At 47.3% G+C, this 26,911-nt stretch overlaps 1 long non-coding RNA gene across 1 annotated transcript; it reads right to left on the bottom strand.

Annotated features, from left to right (window-relative positions):
• Positions 1-23,402: 23,402 nt before the first annotated feature.
• Positions 23,403-23,808, bottom strand: LOC113035150 (uncharacterized). The gene is made up of 2 exons (XR_013900958.1): positions 23,684-23,808; positions 23,403-23,463 (listed from the first exon to the last, which is right to left on the bottom strand). It is a non-coding gene; the product is annotated as an uncharacterized LOC113035150 (long non-coding RNA).
• Positions 23,809-26,911: the final 3,103 nt, after the last annotated feature.

Genomic DNA, 26,911 nt, shown 5'->3' with positions numbered 1-26,911 from the left:
AGGGAGAGCCGCTACGCAACGGTTGAGAAGGAAGCCTTGGCCATTAAATGGGCACTTGACTCTTTCAAGTATTATTTGCTGGGAAGAGAATTCATCCTTCAAACTGACCACAAAGCCCTGCAGTGGCTGGAGAGAATGAAAGACACTAATGGGAGAATCACCAGGTGGTATCTGGCTATGCAGCCATACCGGTTTAAGGTTCACTATATCCCCGGTAAAGACAACACCATTGCTGATTACCTCTCCCGCTGCCTGATGGAAGATCCAGAAGTGGGGGGGTGTGTGATGGCCAAACCCATGGCCACACTCTAAAGTCGGTAACTTTTGTATTTTCATTCATTTGAACATAGTAATACATTTTAGTTTCCAATAACTTTATTGATTGGTTTGGATACATTTGTTCTATTTGTAAGCGCGCACATTTAGTTTACTTATGTATTCATACTACTTCATTTCTTTGCTTTCTGACTAACCTTTGTCCTTTTATTTCTTACCTGCCATCATCCCTGGGAGTTGCTGGACAAAAGATGGTAGCCAGGGTTTGAAACCATTAAATACAAAGGAAGATAATTGGACCACACCATCACTTCCTGCTGAAGGGGGGAATGTGTGTTTTCTTTATTTTAAAAACAAAGTATTTGTATTTAATTAAATATTTGAGTTTAGGGTTTAATGGGGTTTTTGAGTTTCTTCTTTAGTGTTTAGTTTATTAACAAACTACACTCAACAAAAATATAAACGCAACACCTTTTGTTACTGCTCCCATTCCCCATGGGATGGACGTAGAGACCTAAAATTCATTCCAGATACACAATATAACCATCCCTCCCAAACAGTGGTCACAAATCAGTCCAAATGTGTGGTAGTGGGCACATCTGCCATATTGAGATAATCCATCCCACCTCACAGGTGTGCCACATCAGGATGCTGATCTGACATCATGAGTAGTGCACAGGTGTACCTCAGACTGCCCACAACAAAAGGCCACCCTGGAATGTGCAGTTTTGTCTCACAGCAAAATGCCACAGATGCCACAAGCAATGAGGGAGCGTGCAACTGGCATGCTGACAGCAGGAATGTCAACCAGATCTGTCGCCCGTGCGTTGAATGTTCATTTCTCAACCATAAGCCGTCTCCACAGGTGTTTCAGAGAATATGGCAGCACATCCAACCGGCCTCACAACCGCAGACCTCGTGTAACCACACCAGCCCAGGACCTCCACATCCAGCAGGTTCACCTCCAAGACCGTCTGAGACCAGCCACCCAGACAGCTGCTGGAACAATTGGTTTGCACAACCAAACAATTTCTGCAAAAACTGTCAGAAACCGTCTCAGGGACGCTTAACTGCATGCCCGTCGTCCTCATCGGGGTCTTGACCTGACTCCAGCTCATCGCCGTAACAGACTTGTGTGGGCAAATGCTCACATTCGATGGCGTCTGGCACGTTGGAGAGGTGTGCGCTTCACGGATGAATCATGGTTCACATTGTTCAGGGCAGATGGCAGCTGAGAATGTCCCAGTTCTTGCATGGCCAGCATACTCACCGGACATGTCACCCATTGAGCATGTTCGGGATGTGCTTGACTGGCGTATACGACAGCGTGTACCAGTTCCCACGAATATCCAACAACCTTGCACAGCCATTGAAGTGGAGTGGACCAACATTCCACAGGCCACAATTGACAATCTGATAGACTCCATGCGACGATGTGTTGCACTGCATGAGGCAAATGGTGGTCACACCAGATACTGACCGGTTCTGGGTCCCCAGACCCCCAATAGCGCAAAAAACTGCACATTCCAGGGTGGCCTTTTGTTGTGGGCAGTCTGAGGTACACCTGTGCACTACTCATGATGTCAGATCAGCATCCTGATGTGGCACACCTGTGAGGTGGGATGGATTATCTCAATATGGCAGATGTGCCCACTACCACACATTTGGACTGATTTGTGACCACTGTTTGGGAGGGATGGTTATATTGTGTATCTGGAATGAATTTTAGGTCTCTACGTCCATCCCATGGGGAATGGGAGCAGTAACAAAGGTGTTGCGTTTATATTTTTGTTGAGTGTAGATTGTACTGCATCGTTTGTGATTTATGATTGTGTTTGTTTGTTACCCCTCATGTGTCACAATGGTCTGATCAGCCATTATATATACCCTTGTATGTCATTTCATGTTTAGGTCAATTATGTATGTTTGGGCAGTCATTTGGTTTGTTAAGGTTGCAGTCTGTGCCTGAGTTCAGTTTTGTTTCTTTGACCTCTTTTATGAGCTCAACATTTATTAGTCTTGTAAATATAATTTTTGGGGGTTAAATAAATGGAAACTATATTTTTCTAATAATTCCTGGGCTCCTCCTGTTTTTCAACTCGGTCCATCACAATAAACATATTTAAAATTAAAGGAATTTGAAATGTACATTGTGCCTTGGTTTAGAGTGTTTGGAAGAGAGTCCTGTCTCAGTCAATTATAGATGATGTGAGAGGGCGGGTGTGTGTGTTTAGGGCACGGATGGCTTGGGGATAGAAGCTCCTCTTGAGTCTCTGTCCTTGCCCGGAAGATGCGGAACCTTCTACCAGATTGCAGAAGTTGGAACAGTTTGTTGCCAGGATGGGACGGGTCCTTCAGTATCTGCGCTGCTCTAGTCCGGCATCTCCTGGTGTAGGTGTCCTGAAGCGGGGGGAGAGCAATCCTGCAGCAGCGTTCTGCTGTACGGATCACTCTCTGGAGAGCTTTTTGGTCCTTCACACAGCTGTTCCCAAACCACGATGTCATGTTCTGTGTGAGGATGCTCTCCACAGCGCCTGTATAGAAAATCCTGAGGATCTTTGGAGAGACCCTGAACTTCCTCAGTTGTCGTAGGTGATACAGGCGTTGCCTAGCCTTTTTGGTCTGGACCTGAATGTGGGCAGCCCATGTCAGGTCTGAGGAGATGTGGACACCAAGATACTTGAAGGACTGCACCCTCTCCACTGGAGCTCCATTGATGATAATGGGCTTGTAGTCTCTGTGCTGACCCCTTCCACCACCAGCTCCTTGGTCTTGCTGACGTTCAGCTGGAGGTGGTTGTCCTGGCACCACGATGCCAGATTCTTCACTTCATCCATGTAGGCCGCCTCATCGTTGTTGGAGATGGTATGGAGATGAGATCAGCCGGTATCACAGGCCCTGGTGAAATGAGGATGGTATCAGCCAGAAGCACAGGCCCTGGTGGGTTGAAGATGGCCTCAATGGAAGCACTGTCCCTGGTGTAATGTGTATGGTAGAAGCCGGCATCACAGGCCGTGATGTAATGTTGATGGCCTCAGCCAGTAGCACAGTCCTTTGTAAATTGTGGATGGGATAAGCCACCAACACAGGCCCTGGTGAAATATAATTGGCCTCAGCTATGACCACAGGCCCTGGTGAACTGTAAATATCCTAGGCCAGTATCACAGGCCCTGTTGTAATGTGTACGGCCTCAGCCAACAACAGTGGCCTTGGTGAAATGTGCATGATATCGGTCAGCACCACACGCCCAGGTGTAATGTGGATGGCATCAACGAGAAGCAGAGGCCCTGGTGGGGTGAATATGGCCTCACAGGAAGCACTGTCCCTGGTGTAATGTGGATAGTAGAAGTCGGCATCACAGGCCATGATGTAATGTTGATGGCCTCAGCCAGTAGCACAGGCCTTTGTATATTGTGGATGGCATAAGCCACCAACACAGGCCCTGGTGAAATGTGGAAGGCCTCATCTAACAACAGTGGCCCTGGTGAAATATGGATGGTATTGGTCAGCACCACACACCCTGGTGTAATGTGAATGGTCTTAGCCAACACCACTGGCCCTGGTGAAATGTGCATGATATTGGTCAGCAGCACAGGCCCAGGTGTATTGTGGATGGCATCAACGAACAGCAGAGGCCCTGGTCGGCTGAAGATGGCCTCACAGGAAGCACTGTCCCTGGTGTAATGTGTATGGCTTCAGCCAACAACAGTGGCCCTGGTGAAATATGGATGGTATTGGTCAGCACCACACACCCTGGTGTAATGTGAATAGCCTTAGCCAACACCACTGGCCCTGGTGAAATGTGCATGATATTGGTCAGCACCACAGGCCCAGGTGTAATGTGGATGGAATCAACGAGGAGCAGAGGCCCTGGTGTGGTGAAGATGGCCTCGTAGGATGCACTGTCCCTGGTGTAAAGTGGATGGCCTCATCCAGCACCACAGGCCCTGGTGTGGTGATGATGGCCTAACATGAAGAACTGGTAGTGGTATAATGTGGATGGCATCAGCCAGTATCACAGGCCCCTGTGTATTGTGGATGTCATCAGTCAGAAACACAAGCCCTGGTGAAATGTGGATAGTTTCGGACAGCTCCACAGGCCCTGGTATGGTGAAGATGGCCTCACAGGAAGCACTGTCCCTGGTGTAAAGTGTATGTCCTCAGCCAACAACATTGCCCCTGTTGAAATGTGGATGTTATTGGTCAGCACCACACACCCTGGTGTAATGTGTATGGCCTTAGCCAACACCACTGGCCCTGGTGAAATGTGGATTGCATCAGCCAAAAGCACAGGCCCTGGTGTGGTGATGATGGCTTCACAGGAAGAACTGTCCCTGGTGTAATGTGGATGTCCTCATCCAACAGTACAGGCCGTGGTGTGGTGAAGATGGCCTCACAGGAAGCACTGTCACTGGTGTAATGTAAATATCCTCAGCCAGTAGCAAAGGCCCTGTTGTAATGTGGATGGCCTCATCTAACAACACTGTCCCTGGTGAAATATGGATGGTATTGGTCAGCACCACACACCCTGGTGTAATGTGAATGGCCTTAGCAAACACCACAGGCCCTTGTGAATTGTGGATCACATCAGCCAGCAACGCAGGCCCTGGTGTGGTGAAGATGGCCTCACAGGGAGCACTGGCCCTGGAGTAATGTTGATGGCATCAGCCAGTAGCACAGGCCTTTGTATATTGTGGATGGGATCAGCCTCCAACACAGGCCCTGGTGAAATGTAGTTGACCTCAGCCATGACCACAGGTCCTGGTGAAATGTAAATGTCCTCAGCCAGTATCACAGGCCCTGTTGTAATGTGGATGGCCTCATCTAACAACACTATCCCTGGTGTAATATGGATGGTATCGGTCAGCACCACACACCCTGGTGTAATTTGAATGGCCACAGCCAACACCACTTGATCTGGTGAAATGTGGATGGCATCAGCCAGTAGCACAGGCCCTTGTGTATTGTGGATGGCATGAGCCAGTAGCACAGGACCTGGTGTAATATGGATGGTATTGGCCAGCACCACAGTCCCTGGTGTACATCACTGGCCCTGGTGAAATGTGGATGATATTGGTCAGCACCAAAGGCCCAGGTGTAATGTGGATGGCATCAACGAGCAGCAGAGGCCCTGGTGGGGTGAAGATGGCCTCAAGGGAAGCACTGTCCCTGGTGTAATGTGGATGGTAGAAGCCGGCATTACAGGCCGTGATGTTTTGTGGATGGCCTCAGCCAAAAGCACACTCACTGGTGTGGTGAAAATGGCCTCATAGGAAGCACTGTCCCTGTTGTAAAGTGTATGGCCTCAGCCAACAACAGTGGCCCTGGTGAAATGTGGATGGTATTGGCCAGCACCACAGGCCCTGGTGTGGTGATGATGGAATCACAGGGAGCATTGGCCCTGGTGCAATGTGGAAGGCCTCTGCCAGCAACACATTGGTGTGGGGGTAGGGACAGGCTTAGGGCATCGGGGGGTTCCCCGGAGGCATCTTCGTTGGGGGGCTCAACCCGGGGTAGCGGTCATGTCCTGTTAGGGGCTCTTTTGGCTCTCAGGTGACTGTTTCCTCGCGGCTGCGTGCAGCGGGGCTAAGGGAGGGTCTGTGCTGACGGACGTGGGTTGCTGACCTGGTAGCCTGGCTGCCCCTGGGTGAGTCCGGGATGGGCGTGAGGTTCTGGGGGCGCACCGTCTATGGGCTGGGGCCCGGGCCGGGCCTCGGGCGCTTGGGTCCTGGTTGGTGTGTTGCCGGGGTTGTGGGTGGGTGGGTGCATGGGCGCCCAGCCCTGGAGCAGGGTGCCGCCGGTGCATCAAACCACCTGGGGGGCTATTCAACTGGTGGGGGAGATTGTCACATCTTGCAGGAACTTTCCTCCTTATTGTCTCATGTAGCCTGGAAGATGAGTGGATGGTGGGGTGGGTGCAGTTTTCTCTGTGGTGGGGTTGGGTGGACTGTCCCGGGCTCTGTGGGGCCGGGAGGCGCTGCTGCACTGGGCCCCCTTTCCCTGGCGGGTCGCAGAGTATGGGGGTGCCTAATGGGGTCAGCGGGGGAGCTGGCCCCAGGGAGGGGTCACTTGCCCCTCCCTTCCTTCCCTCCCCATCTCCAGCTGCCTCCCTCTTCCCGCTCCACCACAACCACCCACACATGCAGGACCTTGGAGTAGGGGTATGTCACCAGGGTGCAGAGGAGGCTACCCCCCCCCCCCCCCCTCTGTCCCCTTCTGCCTGCCTCTGCCTCAATTTTATCCCACAACTTAGACATTCACATTACTCACACTCTCATTACACATACATATAGGATCTTGGGGGTGGGCACGATACACGGAATCCAATTTACCATCAGGGTGTACACCCCACCCCTGGCGTCGTTGCCCACCTCTCAATTTTAAATACATGTAGACATTGAGGGCTAGCAGGAGGGACCATGCGCTTACCTGCTGCTCTCTGGCAGGTAGCTCCATGCCCTCCTGTGTTTTAAATGCATCTTAGAACACACATGCATCAACAGTACAATGAGCGGGCGGAGGGAGGTTTGGAGTCTTCCCTCACCCCCATTCTCTGCGGCCTGCTGGAGCGGGGGGGGCTAGGAGGAGGAGTTGGCCGTCCGACTGCGGTCTGGAGTGTGGGGCCTCCCTGCTGCTGCGGAGTCGGGACGGTCTGCCTCCCCTCACCGCAGGGAAAAGGGTAACACCACCTGGGTCTGGGTGCAGTTACCCCCTCCAGGGGCAAGGGTACCTAGACCCGGTTCGTAGAGTACGCTTGGGGAGTGTGATAGTGTGTACAGCGTCTCTTTATGTCTGTCTCCACGTTGGTTGAGTGTGGAGTAAGTGCATATGAGAGCATGAGGGTGGGAATGGACGTTTGTATATGTGTGTGCCTGTATGTCTGTGTCTATATGTCAGGTTGGGTATCAGACGCCACCTCTCTGGGGACATCTCAGGCCCTCCAAGGTTTGGAGGCCTATCTCCCCCTACCACCACTTCCCCTGCCAGTGGCGGACTCCCTCAGACATCGGTGCATTGGTGGTTCTTTGTGTCTGGGGATGGGCGTCGAGGTACACACCGGCTCACTCCTTGGCGGCCGCTTATTGGGGCCTGGAGCCTGGGGCTCGCTCGGGCCACTTCGGAGGTGGGGTGCCCCCGGCCTCTCGGCCTGGGGCTCGGTCACTCAGGCACAGCTGGCTGCCGGCGGAGCTCACGGGCGCGTCACTGCAACTCCCCCTGGCTTCTGCTCCGCGGCTGCTGAGTGAGCCCTCATCTGGGACTCTCCTCAGCTCTTTCTGGGACAGTGGCGCGGCTGCCCCTCTGTTGGTCTTCCTTGGTCTCTTGTGTTCTGGGGGCCTCTGGATGTCTGGAGTTTTGATCTCCTCCATACCTGCTTCATGCCCTGGAGGACGGGGCTGTGGCCCCCCCACACCCTCTAGCAGATCATTACATGAAGGAACCTTTTAAAAAAAAAAACAAGCGCGTCCATGCTCACAGGTGTACACACGGGTGATCACACCCACAAACTACACCCTTTTTGGCTCCTACCTCAAAGCACACTGTGTTCTGTTGATCTTATGTGCTGCACAATAATGTTTAATATTTAGTATTTACTGTCATATTCCCATATATCATTGTGATTTTGTTTATTCTATTACTCTTGTTCTCTTCTGCTTGTTTTCTTTTTTCTTTCTCAGCAGGTGATCCAGGTGATTGATATATGCATTTTTTTTTCTTTTTTTGTTTTTTTTTTCTGCCCGTTCTGTTGGTTTTTTTTTTTTTGCCCTTCTCCCCCGTCCCTCATCTCAGCTGTTTCTCCTTCCCTCTTTCTTTCTCCCCTTCTTTCCCCCAGTCAAGTCTGTCCCGTATTCGGTAAGTGAAAATAAAATAAACAATAAAAGGTGAATCAAATGGATCATTACGGCAAGGCTGGGATGGTCAATTTGGTAAAGTAAATCCGTTGGGCATCTTTCTTTGCCTTTAGACAACAATTCTGATGGCAAAAGAGCCAAACGGGACAGGCAAAAAAAAAAAAAAAAAAAAGATGATGGAATCACAGGAAGCACTGGCAGTGGTGTAATGTAGGTGGCCTCAGCCAACAACACTGGCCCTGGTGAAATGTGGATGGTATTGGCCAGCTACAAAGGCCCTGGTGTAATGTGGATGGGATCAACGAGTAGCACAGGCCCTGGTGTAATTTGGATCGCCTCATCCAGCACCACAGGCCCTGGTGTGGTGATGATGGCCTCACAGGAAGCACTGGTAGTGGTGTAATGTTTTTGTGGATGTCATCAGCCAGAAACACAAGCCCTGGTGAAATGTGGATGGTTTAGGACAACACCACAGGCCCTGGTGTAATGTGGATGGCCTCTGCCAGTAACACAGGCAGTGGTGTGGTGAAGATGGCCTCACAGGAAGCAATGTCCCTGGTGTAATGTGTATGGCCTCAGAATACAACAGTGGCCCTGGTGAAATATGGATGGTATTGGTCAGCACCACACACCCTGGTGTAATGTGGATGGCATCAACGAGTAGCACAGGCCCTGGTTAAATGTGGATGGCATGACCCAGCAATGCAGGCCCTGTTAAAATGTGGATGGTATCAGCCAGCAGCACAGGCCCTGGTGTGGTGAATATGGCCCCACAGGGAGCATTGGCCCTGGTGCAATGTGGATGGCCTCTACCAGCAATGCAGGCAGTGAAGATGGCTTCACAGGGAGCACTGTCCCTGGTGTAATGTAGCACAGGCCTTTGTAGCACAGGCCTTTGTATATTGTGGATGGGATCAGCCATCAACACAGGTCCTGGTGAAATGTAATTGGCCTCAGCCATGACCACAGGTCCTGGTGAAATTTAAATATCCTCAGCCAGTAGCACAGGCCCTGTTGTAATGTGGATGGCCTCATCTAACAACACTATCCCTGGTGAAAGATGGATGGTATTGGTCAGCACCACACACCCTGGTGTAATGTGAATGGCCTTAGCAAACACCACTTGCCCTGGTGAAATGTGCATGATATCAGTCAGCACCAAAGGCCCAGTAATAGTCACCTGCACACACAGATATCCCCCTAAAATAGCTAAAACTAAAAACAAACTAAAAACTACTTCCAAAAACATTCAGCTTTGATATTAATGAGTTTTTTGGGTTCATTGAGAACATGGCTGTTGTTCAATAATAAAATTAAGATAAGATAAGATAAGATGGAACTTTATTAATCCCTCGGGTGGGTTCCTCTGGGAAATTCGGTTTCCAAAAAGCACAGCACCGACAGAAGTTACAGTTACAGAATGTTATATATATATATATATATATATATATATATATATATATATATATATATATATATATATATATATATATATATATATACCAGAAGGCAACATTGCAGACATAGAGGACAGTTACAAGTACCTGGGGATCCCGCAGGCAAATGGGAACCATGAAGAGGCCGCTAGAAAGGCTGCAACCACCAAGTACCTGCAGAGGGTCAGGCAAGTCCTGAGGAGTCAGCTGAATGGTAAGAACAAGATCCGGGCCATCAACACGTACGCCCTGCCCGTGATCAGGTACCCTGCTGGGGTAATAGGCTGGCCAAAGGAGGAGATAGAAGCCACTGACATAAAGACAAGAAAGCTCCTTACCATGCATGGAGGGTTTCACCCCAAGTCCAGCACCCTGAGGCTGTACGCTAAGCGGAAGGAAGGGGGCCGGGGACTGGTGAGTGTCAGCACCACAGTCCAGGATGAGACAAGGAACATCCAAGAATACATTGGGAAGATGGCCCCAACTGACCGAGTGCTCAGTGAATACCTCAGGCAGCAGAAACCCAAGAAAGAGGAGGGAGACGAGGAACCATCATGGAAGGACAGGCCCCTGCACGGTATGTACCACCGGCAGATAGAGCAGGTGGCTGATATCCAGAAATCCTACCAGTGGCTGGACAAAGCTGGACTGAAAGACAGCACAGAGGCACTAATCATGGCAGCACAAGAACAAGCTCTGAGTACAAGATCCATAGAGGCTGGGGTCTATCACACCAGGCAAGACCCCAGGTGCAGGCTGTGTAAAGGTGCCCCAGAGACAATCCAGCACATAACAGCAGGGTGCAAGATGCTAGCAGGCAAGGCATACATGGAACGCCATAACCAAGTGGCCGGCATAGTGTACAGGAACATCTGTGCCGAGTATAACCTGGAAGTCCCGAGGTCAAAATGGGAGATGCCCCCAAGGGTGGTGGAGAATGACCGAGCTAAGATCCTGTGGGACTTCCAGATACAGACGGACAAAATGGTGGTGGCTAACCAACCGGACATAGTGGTGGTAGACAAACAGAAGAAGACGGCCGTAGTGATCGATGTAGCGGTTCCGAATGACAGCAATATCAGGAAGAAGGAACACGAGAAGCTGGAGAAATACCAAGGGCTCAGAGAAGAGCTCGAGAGGATGTGGAGGGTGAAGGTAATGGTGGAGCACTAGGTGTGGTGACTCCCAAGCTAGGCAAGTGGCTCCAGCAGATCCCAGGAATAACATCGGAGATCTCTGTCCAGAAGAGCGCAGTCCTGGGAACAGCTAAGATACTGCGCAGGACCCTCAAGCTCCCAGGCCTCTGGTAGAGGACCCGAGCTTGAAGGATAAACCGCCCGCAGGGGCGTGCTGGGTGTGTGTGTGTGTGTGTATGTATATGTATATATATATATATATATATATATATATATATATATATATATATATATATATCACACACACACACACACACACACACACACACACACACACACACACACACACACACACACACACACCTATAAATACAGAGACAATATAAATAAAATATACGAAGGGGATAAATAGAATAAATAGGAATAAAAATAAAAATACAAGTGAATTGCACATTTCAAGTATTGAGGTCTATTGCACTGTTGACTATTTACAAAAGTATTGCACAAAAGTATTGCACAGTGAGGTGAAGAGGCACTACAGCTTAGTTGTTCCCCCCTCCTTTGTCCTCCTGTTTCCCCTCCCTCTCCCCTCCAGAGAGGAGTTAAACAGTTTGATGGCGTGTGGGACAAAGGAGTTTTTAAGTCTGTTAGTTCTTGTCTTGGGGAGAAGCAACCTGTCACTGAACAGACTCTTCTGGTTGTTAATGGCCGTGTGCAGAGGATGCCCAGCATTGTTCATAATGTCCAGCAGTTTTTTTAGTGTCCTTTTCTCTGCCACTGTCACCAGAGTGTCCAGCTTCATGCCGACCACAGAGCTAGCCTTCCTGATCAGTTTCTCCAGCCTGGATGAATCCTTACAAATCATGGACTTTAAAGTCTTATTTAGCTGCTCTACCAGCCCGTCCGTCTGAGGGTGATAGTTGCTGGTCCGAATAGATTTAATGCCCAGTAATTCGTACAGTTCCCGCAGCGTGCGAGCCATGAACAAAGTGCCCTGGTCAGTCGGTATCTCTTTCGGGATTCCGACTCGGGAGATGACCTGAAACAGTGCCTGCGCCACATTCTTTGCAGAGATGTTACGCAGAGGGACTGCTTCTGGGTATCGGGTTGCATAATCCACCAGGACTTATACAAAGTGATAGCCGCGTGCACTCGACTGAAACGGCCCGATGAGGTCCATTCCAATGCGCTCAAACGGGACCTCCATGAGTGGGAGCGGGTGCAAAGGCGCTTTTGGTATGGCCGGCTGCTTAACAGGTTGGCAGTCCAGGCAGGACGCGCACCAGTGGCGCACATCCGCTCGGATGCCCGGCCAATAAAATCGGGCCGTTATTCACTCCAGAGTTTTTTCATATCCCATATGCCCTACCATGGGGTTATAATGAGGGCCGCCGGGAAATGATTTTCCAGGCGGCCCACTGCACTGCAAAGAAATGTAATGTAGCAAATGCATATTGACTATCAGTGTATATTGTCACATTTTGTTTCTTTGCAGCTTTACACGCTTCCATCTCTTTTAATAAAATGAAGCGCGGGTACGTCCGCACGGCTTCAGGGCGCACCACGTGACCATCAATCTTAATCACCTGGTCAAAGGCTGAGAGCAGCAGCTCCAACCAACCGCTCCAGAACCTGGGTCTGCTGGTCCGCCTGCTCCTGCAGCTTAGCCAGGTGATCGCGCTGGGCAGCTGCCTGGTCTTGGCTCATCTTCGCCATCTCGGCGGCACAGCATGTGGGTCAGACATCCCCACGCAGACAGGGTTTCAGCACCACTTGTGAGATGCACTTCACACACGTACACACACACACAGTTCTTTATTGCCAGATGCCACGTTTATTTTGAGTTTTCATTTGTTGTGACAGTCCGTAGTCTGGACAGCTCCGGTCTCAGCTGATCCCAGCATCCCCTCTGCTCCTCTCCTGTCTCACTAAAAAGGGGAAAGAAACTGTCATCAGCCCAAACGCCATCAGCTGTTCTATGTGAGTGAAGTTGGCCCCCCCACCTTCTTCAAATCCAACAAAAGTGGTATCAAACGTTTGTGCTGCAAAAATTTTTGTTTGTGCTGCTATCATTTTAAAGATATTAACAAAGATTTCTAGAGGTCATCAGAGGTCAACCAGCCCCCCCATATTAATGGAATCAAACAAAATTGGTGTCAATCAGTTGTGCTATGTTTGTGCTTGTTTGTGCTGCTAAAATTTTCATTTGTGCTACTATCATTTTAAAGATATTAATAAAAATTTCTAGAGGTCATCAGAGGTCAACCAGCCCCCCCATATTACCCAAATCAAACAAAATGGGTGTCAATCAACTGTGCTACGTTTGTGCTGGTTTGTGCTGCTAAAATTGTCGTTTGTGCTGCCTCTGTTTTAAAGATATTAATGAAAAGGTAAAGGTCAAAAGGTCAACCAGCCCCCCCGATTACCCAAATCAAACAAAATTGATGTCAAACGTTTGTGCTATGTTTGTGCTGGTTTGTGCTGCAAAAATGTTTGTTTGTGCTGCTAACATTTTAAAATTTTTAATAAAATAACATCTTGATGCGTGCTTAATCATCCAGGTAAGTAAATCCCAAAAGGTTGATTCTGTTCATCTGGACATTTTCAGTTGGAGAAACGTTTCGTCACTCATCCAAGTGACTTCTTCAGTCTCAGCTGACTGCAGGTTTTCCCAACCTTATAAACAGTACATTTCCATAGTGAAGGAAACTAGCACCACTGAATGAACAATGTGCCGGGGGGTTAGTTCCATGACTGTTAGTATGCAAATTCTTATGACCATTGATCAATGACAACTAATCAAAGCCTACTGATTAATGGCCATGAGTACCATTCACAGAAAGTGGGGAATGGCTACAATCACAGCATTGTAAGATGGCAAAAGATGTACCCTTGGGCCCCCCTTCTTGATTCAGAGATGGTCAGCATCCTGACAGCCCGATGGACGAAGCTGTCTCTCAGTCTGCTGGTTCTGGCCCGGAGGCTCTTCAGTATCCTTCCTGATGGCAGCAAACTGAAGACGCTGTTGAAGTAATGGAGAGGACCTTCCAGATGAGGCAGGTGCAGTAGGTCTCCTGGGGAGGGGGGCAAGAGAGGTCCCCACAATGCTCTCGGCTGCTCTCACTACCCGTTGTCATTTTGTCCTGCAGAACCCAGTGCAGGAGTCATACCACACAGTGATGCAGCTGGTGAGGATACTCTCAACTGTGCCTCTGTAAAAGGTGCTCATAATGTGGGTTGGATCTCTTGTGCTTCTCAGATTGCAGAGGAAGTAGAGTCGCTGTTGGTCTTCTCCACATTCAGGGACAGGTTGTTGTTGCTGTACCACTCTGCCAGATGGTTAACTTCACCCCTGTAGCAACTTCACTGGCTCCCGGTCAAATTTCGCATCCATTTTAAAATAATTCTGTATACATTCAAGGCTATTCATTCTCTCTCTCCACCGTACCTCTCTGACTTATTACAGATGAAGCTCCCATCCCGCTGCCTCAGATCTTCATCTTCTCTTTCTCTCTCTGTTCCCTCTGCTCGTCTGATCACAATGGGAGGGAGGGCCTTTAGCTGCTCTGCCCCTCGACTTTGGAATTCCCTACCCCCGGACCTCAGAAATATTAGTTCATTCTCTCTTTTTAAGTCCACCCTCAAAACTCATCTGTTTAAAATTGCCTATTCTTAAATTTCTGTATGTTTTAACTTTTATCTTCTATTTTTATCATTGTGTATATTTCCAGTTTTTATCTGTTGTACAGTGTCCTTGGGTGCTTTGAAAGGCGCTATTTAAATAAAATGTATTATTATTATTATTATTAGTAGATCTCGTCGTGGGTCAGCAGAGTGAAGAGAAGGGGGCTCAACACACATCCTTGGGGAGCCCCCGTATTCCGTGTTCTTGGGCTGGAGGTGTTGCTGTCGACCCGTACTGTCTGCTGTCTTCCTGTCAAGAAATCTAGCAGCCCGTTATACAGCAAGGTGCTGATCCCCAGCAGATCCAGTTTGTGAATGAGTTGCTGGGGAATGATGGTGTTGAATGCTGAACTGAAGTCTATGAACAGGACTCTGACAAATGAGTCTCTAGTGTTCAGATGTGTGAGGGCTGAGTGAGGGGCAGTTGAAATTCCATCATCGGTTGAGCGTTTTGACCGGTATGCAAACTGAAATGGATCCAGGTTGGGGGAAAGCGATAATTTGATTTGATGCATGACTAACCGTTCAAAGCACTTAACTTAATAATGATGGAGGTGAGTTTGACAGGACGGTAGTCCTTAAAGCAGGAGATAGATGACTTCTTGGGTACAGTAATGATGGTGGAGGCTTTGAGGCATGTGGGAACGACGGCCTGACCCTAGTGATGTGTTAAAGATGTCTGTGAAGACATTTGTGAGTTCCACAGCATAGTCCGTCAGTGCTCGTCCAAGGATGTTATCAGGACCTGGAGCTTTGCGTATATTGATTTTGGCAAGGGATCTCCACACACTGTCTGGGGATTGTGTCACCACGGTCTGTAGAGTGGGCTTGTAGTCTGTGATGGTTTGTATTCCTTGCCACTGCCTCCAAGTATCTCTGCTGTCGCTGAAGCTTTGCTGTAGCTGATGGCACGTGACAGGTTTGCCCTTGCTGTTCTTAGACTCACCTAATTGAAGGCTGAAGGCTTGCATTTTTCAACCTTAGGAGCATTTAAACCTGACCTGTGAGCCATGGTTTCTGATTGGCCCGGACAGTGATATTCCTGGTCTCTGTGACATCATCGATGCATTTTGGGATGTAGGCAGTGACAGTTTCTGTATATTCCTGAAAGTCTGTGGTGTTGTCGTGTGTGGCAGCCTGTGGTGGAAAAGCAGTGCCTCTGAGGACCCTTCTGGCCACACCTGTACCTGCTTATGAACTGGTTTGGTGACTTTGACCAGGGGCCTGTGGGAACCCATGGCACAACTAGATTTCTGCCTGTACTGACCCTTATGCAAAATAGGTGGAATTAAGACAGTTCCAAAAGCAAACACAACTGATCAGTGCTGAGAGTGGTCCTGTTGCTGAGGTTGGGATGATCCTGTAATCTCTTATGAACGACCTCCAACGCTTCTATGACTGGGATGCAAGTGAAGACAGATGTAACATCTCTCTCACTGTACATGTACTGTTTATAAAATTAGGGAAACATAACCTGCACAAACAAAATAATTTGCAGGACAAATGTTTGACATCAATTTTGTTCGATTTGAAGAAGGTAGGGGGGGCAACTTCACTCACATGTGTTTATAAGGTTGGGGAAACCTGCAGTCAGCTGAGACTGAAGAAGTCACTTGGATGAGTGACGAAACGTTTCTCCAACTGAAAATGTCCAGATGAACAGAATCAACCTTTTGGGATTTACTTACCTGGATGATTAAGCACGCATCAAGACGTTATTTTATTAAACATTTTAAAATGTTAGCAGCACAAACAAACATTTTTGCAGCACAAACATAGCACAAACGTTTGACATCAATTTTGTTTGATTCCATTAATATGGGGGGGCTGGTTGACCTCTGATGACCTCTAGAAATTTTTATTAATATCTTTAAAATGATAGTAGCACAAACGACAATTTTAGCAGCACAAACCAGCACAAACGTAGCACAAACGTTTGATACCACATTTGTTGGATTTGAAGAAGGTGGGGGGGGGGGCCCAACTTCACTCATGCCCCGGACCACACCTCCTCCACACACACAGATAATAAACATTATCTTGCAAGCTCGCTCCTTTTGTGAGCCACAACTGTTTTTCTGCAGTAGGTGAGTGGGCCTGCATGTCTGCCAATACAGCTCATGTAATAGGCAATGTCTGCTGCTGTTGCACTGCTAAAATGTGAACACCATGTGCTCCTAAAGCTGCCTCTTTTGCGATCTTATCTGCAAAAGCATTCCCTAACTCTTGAGCCACAGGGCAATCGTGGCTCAAGAGATCGCCCCGTAATGGGAGTTAGCCTTGTAATCGGAAGGTTGCCGGTTCGAGCCCTGGCTTGGACAGTCTCGGTCGTTGTGTCCTTGGGCAAGACACTTCACCCATTGCCTACTGGTGGTGGTCAGAGGGCCTGGTGGCGCCAGTGTCTGGCAGCCTTGCCTCTGTCAGTGCGCCCCAGGGTGGCTGTGGCTACCCATCACCAGTGTGTGAATGTGTGTGTGAATGGGTGGATGAATGGATGTGTAAAGCGCTTTGGGGTCCTTAGGGACTAGTAAAGCACTATACAAATACAGGCCATTTACCATAATGCAACTGGATCTTTCCCTCTGGTATGTGCAGCACATTTACAAACGGCAATTCTACTGGGCAATAATATGGCCTCCAGCAGATTTTGCAGGAGTTTGGCGTGTTCTACAGGTTTCCCTGTCGAGGTTGTCATACCTCGTCTTGCCCACTGCACTGCAAAGAAATGTAATGTAGCAAATGCATATTGACTATCAGTGTATATTGTCACATTTTGTTTCTTTGCAGCTTTACACGCTTCCATTGAAGCTACTATCTCTGCTGCTTGAGCAGACATGGAACATGCTAGTTGTCCTGCACAAATAACTTTCTCACTATCTACTACAGCAAAACCTGTCTTAGCCTGTCCTTCTGCTGTTTTAAAACTCGAACCATCAACAAACCAAACCTTTCCCTCACCAAGTGGCACATCCGTTAAGTCATCCCTCGGCTTACACACCTTCTCCACGTGCTCTCTACACACATGAGGAGTGCCCTCTTCCTCCATTGGCAACAGGGTTGACGGATTCATCGTTGTGCACCGCTTTATGGTTATGTGTGGTTGTGAGAGTAATAGTGACATTAAAGACAAGTGTCTTGCAGGTGACAGAAATGTCATTTTAGTCTGCAGTAGTAAAACATCCACCTCGTGTGAAAGTAGCAGTGCCAAAAGGCAAAATAAAACTTTCCCCGGAACATTGTACAGCTTGAGCCGCTGCACACACTGATCTCACACACAGAGGCAAAGCACAAGCAACTGGATCTAATCTTTTAGAATAGTAAGCTACTGGCTTCATTCTTCCCCCGCTGTCTTGTGCTAACATTGAGGTCATAAAATGTCCTTTGCAGTCAACTGTCTGGACAAACGGCTTATAATCAGGCAATCCTAACACAGTCACGCTTGTCAACAGTTGTTTCAATGTGCAGAATTCCTGTCCAGCTTGTCCAGGAGTCCAGCTTAGACTATCTGACATTGCCAAAGACTCGCTATACATCATGTCTAACAGTGGTTGACTCACTTCAGCAAAGTTCGGCACCCAAGAACGACAATAATTGGACAGTCCTAAAAATTGCCTCATGTGTTTCTTTGTCACTGGCCTAGGAGCTGCTAAAATAGCTGCTTTCCTCTCTGGGTGTATGCTTGTCCCTGCTGAACTGAGCTGGTGACCTAAGAATTTCACCTCCTATTATGAAATCAGACAGACAATTAGTAATTCCCTGTATAAAAAGAGTAGGACTGTCACAAAAACCTTGTGGTAACCTAGTGCAGGTGTATTTTTTACCTTGGTATGTAAATCCAAACCAACCTTGCGAGCTCTTATGTACTGGTATGGAAAAGAAAGCATTACTCAGACCTACCAGTGTGAAATATCTCATGCCTGGTTTTATCTGATTTAACAAGGTATGGTGGTCTGGGACACATGGTGCAATACTCTCTACGGCTTGATTTACAGCCCTCAAGTCTTGAACCATGCACCACGACTGAGAATCTGGTTTTTTCACTGGAAAAAGGGCCGTATTACATGCTACCAGTATTCCTGCTTTAATAATGCTTTCTATTACAGGCTTGATCCCTACTTCTGCATCTGGTTTGAGGGGATACTGTTTCACTCTGGGTCTATATGAGGTTTTAGGCTTTATTACTACTGGGTTTGCTGTTATCATTAGCCCTACATCAGTCTTTCATTTTGACCACAAAATGTCTGCGATCTGTTTAAAATGCGCAGTGGGGCCACATGGCCCTGAAGTGCGCTTTTTCAGATGAGTGAACGCGCGTGCTCGTACGTACAAAAAGATGCCAGTTTTTAAGCTCGGGAATGGAGGTGTGGGGGGCGTACCCCCCTCCCCTGACCCCCCAGACGTCTGTTGAATGTTGTAAGAAGAAGGGGAGAGAAAATGGCCTTGTCCCAACTTTTTGGGGATTTGTTGACATCAGGGTTTTAATAGTTTTGCAATTTTCATTAGTTTTTATTTTTAATTAGTTTTGACTTCAGATTTTCAATTTTATATCAGTTTTAATTAGTTTTTACCAATTGTTTGCTAGTTTAGTTTAGTTTTTATTTTTTTTTTGAAAATCCTTAGTTTCAGTTTAGTATTGATTAGTTTCAGTTATAGTTTTAGTTGTGTTTGCAATAATTAAGTGTAACAAAATCCCAGTTTCATCATATCAGTCATTCTCTTCTGCTTATCCTTGGGTATGTTGCTATTCCAGCTACCATACCCTGCACCCTGGACAGGTCGCCTGTCTGTCGCAGGGCTAACACGCAGAGACAGACAACTCACATTCCCACCTATGGGTTCTTTAAATAAATAAATAAATAAATAAATAAAGGCAGATGAACAACCATTGATACCAGGCAACTATAAAATGTATATCTTGGCCCCAATGAGACTATTAACTCTTGCAGCACCGGGTGTTCGTAACTTTGGTTCAAGTGAATTGATAAACTTTTTGAAGGCAATTGACTCACACAGTTATGTAGATGTCCCCGTCCTGTTGTCTCGGGATGCATCACGCTGCCTTGCCTGGGGTTAGCGTCTGTTTCTGGGGATGAGGGTTGAGTGTGCTCCCTTACCTTCTCAAGGTAAGCTAGGTTAGCCTTCTTGTGTGAGCTTTTCAAGTGCACTTTAAGGTTTGTGGGATTTTTTTCCCTTTATAAATGTCCCTCATAATTTGTCTCTTTCCACTACAAGACACTTGCTTCATCCAAAACACAGTCATATTCAAAGTAATCCCAAATTGGACTCTGGCGCTTTCTCCCAACTTTTCCTGACATGATTCTGCGCGTGGACGGAGCAGCAACACAGACGACTCGACTAACGTACTGCCACCTGCTGGCATAATGAGACACAGCAAGAAAAAATCTGGAAACTAAACTTCATTTTCTTTTTTTCTTTTTTTTTTCTTTTTTGTGTCCCGTTTGGATCTTTAGCCATCAGAATTGTTGTCTTAAGGCCAAGAAAGATGCCAAGCAGATTTATTTTACCAAGTGGATCATCATGGCCTTGCATGGCATTTGATTGACCTTTATTATAATTATGAATTTATTTTATTTTCAGTTGCTACAAACGGGACAGACATGACTGGGGGACAGGACAGGGAGAGAGAATGAAAGAAAGAGAGGGAGAGAAAGAAAACCAAAGGGGAGAAGAGACGGTGAGAAGGGGGAGAAGAAAGAAAGAAAAACAAACAAAAAAACAAAACACCTGGGTCACCTGTATGGAGAAAAAAAACAGAAGAGAAAGCAAACAACAAAGAGCAACATAATAAAAAAAACACAGCACCATCACAATAAACTAGCTAGCAGTAGATATCAGTAGATACTAAATAATAAACGATATTGTGCAGCACGCAAGATAGACAGCGTACAATGTGCTTTGAGGCAGCAGCCAAGAAAGCTGTAGTCCGCGTCTGTGAATACCCGTGTGTACACCTGTGTGCATACCTGTGTGGATCAGCATGCATGTCCCCAGAGAGGTGGCGTCTGATACCCAACCTGACATATAGACACAGACATACAGGCACACACAGACACAAACATCCATTCCCACCCTCATGCTCTCATATGCACTTACTCCACACTCAACCAACATGGAGACAGACATAAAGAGACGCTGTACACACGATCACACTACCCAAGCGTACTCTACGAACCGGGTCTAGGTACCCTTGCCCCTGGAGGGGGGAACTGCACCCAGACCCAGGTGGTGTTACCCTTTTCCTTGCGGTGGGGAGAGGCAGACCACCCCGACTCCGTAGCAGCAGGGAGGCCCCACACTCCAGACCGCAGCTGGACGGCCAACTCCTCCTAGCCCCCCCGCTCCAGCAGGCCGCAGAGAACGGGGGTGAGAGAAGACTCCAAACCTCCCTCCACCCGCTCATTGTAGTGTTGATGCATGTGTGTTCTAAGGTGCATTTAAAACCCAGGAGGGCATGGAGCTACCTGCCAGAGAGCAGCAGGTAAGCGCATAGTCCCTCCTGCTAGCCCTCAATGTCTACGTGTATTCAAAATTGAGAGGTGGGCAACGACGCCAGGGGTGAAGTGCACACCCTGATGGTAATTTGGACTCTGTGTATCGTGCCCACCCCCAAGATCCTATATGTATGCGTAATGAGAATGTGAGTAATGTGAATGTCCAAGTTGTGGGATAAAATTGAGGCAGAGGCAGCCAGAAGGGGACAGGGGGGGTAGCCTCCTCTGCACCCTGGTGACATACCCCTACTCCAAGGTCCTGCATGTGTGGGTGGTTGTGGTGGAGCGGGAAGAGGGAGGCAGCTGGAGATGGGGAGGGAAGGAAGGGAGGGGCAAGTGACCCCTCCCTGGGGCCAGCTCCCCCGCTGACCCCAGTAGGCACTCCCATACTCCGCGACCCGCCAGGGAAAGGGGGCCCAGGCCCATCCAGACCGGGGCTCAGCGCAGCAGCGCCCCCCGGCCCCACAGAGCCCGGGACAGTCCACCCAACCCCACCACAGAGAAAACTGCACCCACCCCACCATCCATTCATCTTCCAGACTACATGAGACAATAGACGCCCAGGCTGAGATCTTCCTCCACCTCTCCTGTATCTCCCCCTCCTGCAGAGAGTTCCTGAGGAGAGGAAAGCTCCTGCAAGATGTGACAATCTCCCCCAACAGTTGAAGAGCCCCCCAGGCAGCTCGACGCACCGGCGGCACCCTGCGCCAGGGATGGGCCCCCATGCACCCACCCGCCCACAACCCCGGCAACACACCAACCAGGACCCAAGGCCCGGCCAGGGCCCCAGCCCAGAGACGGAGCGCCCCCAGAACCTCACGCCCATCCCGGACCCACCCAAGGGCAGACAGGCTACCAGGTCAGTAACCCACGTCCGTCAGCACAGACCCTCCCCTAGCCCCGCTGCACGCAGCCACGAGGAAACAGTCACCCGAGAGCCAAAAGAGCCCCTAACCGGACATGACCGCTACCCCGGGTTGAGCCCCCCAAGGAAGATGCCTCCGGGGAACCCCCCGACGCCCTAAGCCTGTCCCTACCCCCACACCAGTCACAACAGTGAAGGCGGGACCAAACTATGACCCCCCACCCCCACTAGGTGATGGAGCTGATCAAAGGAGCCCAGAGCAATTGATCTGATGTGGTGGCAGAGGCTGTATCAAGACTAATGTAATCTAATAGATAATTTCTATATTGGTTAGAATTAAGATTGTTTTTATTTTTCCAGTTCATGAGGACTGTTTTCTTGGCTATGCATAGGGCAGTGAAAACCATATGGGCGATATTCTTTTCTGAAGTGACATTATCTAAGCTGCCCAACAAACACACTAAGGGGGAAGTTGGAATGTTACATTTCAGACACTTTGATAAGTCTTCACATATCTCGCGCCAAAACTTCTGAACTGGTGGACAGAACCAAAGAGCGTGAATGTAATTGTCTGGTGTATTGCCTTGACAGTGTGAGCAGTTGTTGGAAGATGTAAAGCCCATCTTGAACATCCAATGACCTGTATAGTGCACTCTATGTAGTATTTTGTATTGTATTAATTGCAGACTGGGATTTTTAATCAATTTAAAGGTTTTTAAGCAAATCTGAGACCAGAAGTTTTGGTCTAAGCTGACTGATAAATCTGCTTCCCACTTTGCAATAGGAAGGGATATTGATTCATCTAATTTAGAAAGTGTTCTGTATATTTTAGATAATAATTTGGGGGATTTAAGAGTAAGGAAATGTGCCGCACTTGGTGGTGTTTGTAATTCAACTTGACTGAGGTTAAATTTCTTTTTTACTATGGATTTAATTTGTTGATATTCTAAAAATCTTTTCTTGTTGATCCCATATTGTGCAACTAGTCTGTCAAATGGAATAAATTCTGTTCCCTCTAATATATGTTCTAAGTATTTAATTCCTTTACAACTCCATTCTGGGAAATTAATCATATTATTGTTTTGTAATATGTCAGGGTTATTCCAGATAGGTGTACGTTTTCATGGGATTAATGAAGACTCCGTTATTTTTAGAAACTCCCACCATGCTGTCAGAGAGAAGCTGATGTTGATACTTTTAAAGCATTCATGTCTTTTGATGTTTGAGCTAATAAATGGTAGGTCTGAAATCTCTAGATCCTTGCATAGTGCCTGTTCAACATCTAGCCAGGGCTCATCTAAGAAGGTATGTTTTGACCATTCTGAGATGAACTGAAGCCTGTTGGCTAAGAAGTATTGGTGAAAATTAGGCAGATCTAATCCTCCTCTATCCTTGGTTCTTTGTAGCGTTTTTAAGCTGATACGCGGGGGTTTATCTTTCCAAAGGAATTTGGAAATATATGAATCCAGAGATCTGAACCAATCTTGTGATGGTTTGTTAGGGATCATCAAAAATAAGTAATTTATTTTTGGCAAGATCATCATTTTTATAGTGGCGACCCTTCCCATGAGTGATATGGGTAAAGGTTTCCATCTAGTCAGTGTAGCTGCCCACTTGGAATTACCACTCGTGACGCAGAGAGCTTCGACTGATGCAACTTTATTCTCTCCTCTTTAAACCACCGACAATATGGCACCGTGAAAACTATAAAGATGCACAAACAAATACCATTAAACATTCAAGTAGAAAGTGCAGAAATGTTCACATTTTACCATAGAAAATTAGTTTGATTAACTCAAATAGTGACATTGACATAAATCAATAGTTTTTAAACTATTTATGTTACAGCATTTAATAAAATGAATTAACAACAACCTTTCTGTTTCTTAAATACATAAACAATCGTTTGCAATCATTAACCAACCTCTTTCTGCTTCCAAGGGTGCTAATCATGCTGAATCAGCTAGCCAACCTCCTCCATGCACATCTCTTAGCCAGTTCTGAAGCAACATGTTTGCGTTGCCTCACCGAGAACAGAACAGGAAGTCTGACACAATAAAAGAGGAAGTGCTAAGGTACTCTTCAAAATAAAAGCGCAAAGTAAAGTGGCTTTGCCGGCATTTACACTCCCACCAAATCCTGATACAATGAACGAACAAATTCACAAAGCAAGTGAATTGTACAGGATTTCTTACACTAATAAATGGATGACTGAATTGAACTATCAGAGTTATACAGGTAAGTATACTTAATGGATTAAGGTAGTGTATAAACATAACTAGTATTGCCTTAACATATTTTGTTTTATTTAATTCTCAAGGAGTAGTACTAGTTTTTGGATTGGTCTCTCAATTACTGAAGGTTTAGAAGGGGCATCTTGCTTTCTTTGAGGCTTTCTCTCCCCAACTCGTACTTTGACTCGACGGACTAAGCCATCATTGTCTTGAAAGGTCTCGACAACTCGACCTAGCTGCCAATGGTTTCGTGGGAGGTTGTCGTCCTTGTCATTTTTATATCTCAGGTAAGAACATGCACCATATCTTACACAACTGGCGTCCGAAAAATGGTGTAGCTCTACTCTGACAATATTTTGGAAGTCGTGTGGGTGGTAACATCTTGGAATTGAGATCTCATTCAACTTGAAAAGACCATTTATCCATTTCTCCCACCGTGGCTTCACATCTTCTGGGAGTGGGTCGTCCCATCCAATGCCTCTGTGACAAAGCTCTTGTAGGATATGTTTTCCACTTAGGCTGAATGGAGCGATAAATCCAAGTGGATCGTAGAGTGAGGCAATGACAGACAAACAACCACGGCGGGTTGAAGACTGATCTTTCAGGCTGATGTTGAAGCTGAAGGTGTCTTCCTTTATCGACCACTGAATGCCAAGAGCACGTTCTGAAGGGGATGGGTCAAACCCATGAGGTTCAATGGTTGCTGCTCTTTCAGAAGGGTCTAAGTTGGAGAGAGCAGCTTCTTCATTTGAGTTGAATTTGTGAAGGCGCAGGCCTCCTTTTCTGCACAACTCTTGTGACTGAATGATCAGTTCTTTGGCTTCCTCAACTGATGAAACGCTGGCTAATCCATCATCAACGTAGAAGTTTTTCTCCACAAAGGCTGATGCTAGAGGATAGTCGGTTTGATGTTGTCGTGCAAGATGCTTTAAACCGAAATTGGCGCATCCTGGAGATGATGCAGCTCCAAACAGATGAACTGCCATTCTGTACTCCTGAGGTTCTTTCTCCAAATCACCTTCTTTCCACCAGAGGAATTTCAGACTGTTTCTGGATTCAGGGGTGACAACGAATTGATAGAACATTCTTTCAATGTCGCAGATTACGGCCACGGCTTCTTTCCGAAATCTGCAAAGCACTCCAACCAGAGGGTTGATGAGATCAGGTCCAGTTAATAGGGTATCATTTAGAGAGACACCATGGGATTTGGCCGAACAATCAAAAACAACTCTTAGTTTGTCTGGCTTCCTGGGGTGATAGATTCCATGATGTGGCAGGTACCACTCGGTTTGCCCCTGAGATGCTGTTGGAGCAGGCTCTGCATCACCCCTGTTGATGGTTTCTTCCATGAATGTTCGGTACAGATCGTAGTATTGTTTGTTGGCCTTTAGTTTTTTCTTGAGACACTGTAGACGTACCGTGGCTAACCTCTTGTTGTTTGGCAGGTTGGGTGGGCTGTTCCCTTTGAAAGGGAGAGGCATTTCGTAATGTCCGTCTTCCCTTTGTGTGATGTGATTACTGAGGAACTGTATGAAATGGACATGTTCTTGGGACACATATTTGTTCTCATAGGTTCTCTCAGCAAAATCTGATTCCAGGGCTTTTAGAACATCTGTCGCTGATGGAACAGGCAACTCTTTTACTGTGAGCCGATGCACAAAGCTCTGGCTTCCTTGTCTGTCTAGGTGGGGATTTGATGAGCCAATTATACTCCATCCTAGTTCTGACCTTTGTGCGAAGGGTTCATGCTTGTCACCTATGATGACTTCAAGAGGAGCCAGCGCAGATGGACAGTCATATCCAATCAGGAGCCCTACATCACAATCTTGGAGAGGTGGCAACTTATTTGCCAAGCTTCTGAGATGAGGCCACAGTAATGCTGTTTCCTTCGTTGGGATGTACGACTTATCAACTGGGATAAAGTCGCGGCTATAAGCCTGTTGTAGTTGGATACAACTGTCAGAGTGGAGTCCTCTAACTTGTAAACTATGAACACTCTTACTCGAGATGACTGTGTCAATAGCCGTCATGGTACTGAGTTTCAGTTTTACTGGTTGGACATCCACATTCAGCTTATCAAGTATGTCGTCCAAGACAAATGTTGAGTCACTTTGTGTGTCTAGCAATGCATAGGTGAGTATTTCTCTGTGTGGCTCTTGTACAGAAGACACAAAGACTGGGACAATACTTGAGGTAGCCGAAACGCGTTGTGTTGATGTATGAGACATGACCTTGTGTGTTTCCTGGCTTGCAGGTTCTTCTGTGGGAGCGGAACTATTTGTTACTGCTTCTGCAGGGCTTTGCTTCCTGTTTTCGTGCAGGCAGGTTGGATGACGACGTTCACAAATGTTGCACGTGTGTCGTCTTTTGCAATCTTTGGTGATATGACCTTTTCTTAAACATCCAAAGCAGAGCCGGTTTTCATGGATGAATGCCCTTTTATCTTCAACACTCTTAGCTGTAAAGATGGGACACTTTGAGATTCCATGAGTTTCACTTTTACAAACAGAACAAGGTGATTTTGATTTACTAATGTTTGTGTCTTGTTTCTCCTGAGCGGAACTCTTTGGTTGCATGTTTGTGTTGAAGACTTTGGCTCTCTTTGGGATTCGATCATCTACAGGTTTGAAATTCATCAACAGTGGAGAAGCTATCGGGTTGCAAGCTATCCGTGCTTCTCTACTCAGGAAGTCTGTGAAGCATGCAAGATTTGGATAGGTGCCAGATTCGTCAAGTTCATCTACAACAATTCGACTCCACTTGCGCACGATCTATTCTGGCAGTTTTTTGAGCAATTTGTGATTTTCTTCACAATCGTTTAGGATAGCTAGTCCTTTGACGTGTGGGATTGCTTCAGAGCATCCTTTGAGGAAATCGCCAAACTCTCGTAGTGCTAGTGGGTCATTTGCGCTGATTTT

This window comes from Astatotilapia calliptera, chromosome 13 (genome assembly GCF_964374335.1).
Source record: "Astatotilapia calliptera chromosome 13, fAstCal68.1, whole genome shotgun sequence".
Classification (NCBI taxonomy): Eukaryota; Metazoa; Chordata; class Actinopteri; order Cichliformes; family Cichlidae; genus Astatotilapia; species Astatotilapia calliptera.
Note: the sequence above shows the minus strand (reverse complement) of the source record. Positions and strands in the feature narration are given on the sequence as shown.